At 48.1% G+C, this 532-nt stretch overlaps 1 long non-coding RNA gene across 1 annotated transcript; it reads left to right on the top strand.

Moving 5' to 3' along the window:
• The first annotated feature begins 13 nt into the window (after nucleotides 1–13).
• On the top strand, nucleotides 14–521 carry LOC121939841. The gene is made up of 3 exons (XR_006105531.1): nucleotides 14–68; nucleotides 153–261; nucleotides 362–521. It is a non-coding gene; the product is annotated as an uncharacterized LOC121939841 (long non-coding RNA).
• Nucleotides 522–532: the final 11 nt, after the last annotated feature.

The following is a 532-nucleotide window of genomic DNA, read 5'->3' on the forward strand; positions in this document are numbered from 1 at the left end:
TTGTTTTACCCACAGCAGCAGCAGCAGGAGCCAGCTGCTCCTCCAGAGTCTCGTGTCAGCGATGAAACGTAGGTTATCTTGAAGAAGCAAATCAGCTGCCACAGTTTTCGCCCTGACTGTATGGTAACAATGTCTGTTTCCTTTCCTCTCAGAGACAGCAGCTCACTCCCACCAGAGTCTGAAAGGATGTACAGCTGCACTTATGACTTCATAGCCAGGAACAGTAGTGAACTCTCAGTGCAGCAGGGGGAGACACTCGAGGTAAAAAAAAAAAAAGTAGCACACAGTGAGAAATGTTCATGGTGCATTCAGGAACCAATCACTAAGCATGACAGCTGACAGCAACTCCTCCATCTGACAGGTGGTTGAATCGTCCAAGCGCTGGTGGAAGTGTCGTAATCGTTTCAACCAGATTGGATTTGTTCCCTTCAACATCCTGGATCCCTTGACTCACATAGACAGCCCCGTCACGCACACACCCCCTCGTGTAAGACACAAAAACACACATGCACACACACATGAATTAGACAAG

This window comes from Plectropomus leopardus, unplaced genomic scaffold (genome assembly GCF_008729295.1).
Source record: "Plectropomus leopardus isolate mb unplaced genomic scaffold, YSFRI_Pleo_2.0 unplaced_scaffold62859, whole genome shotgun sequence".
NCBI lineage: Eukaryota > Metazoa > Chordata > Actinopteri > Perciformes > Serranidae > Plectropomus > Plectropomus leopardus.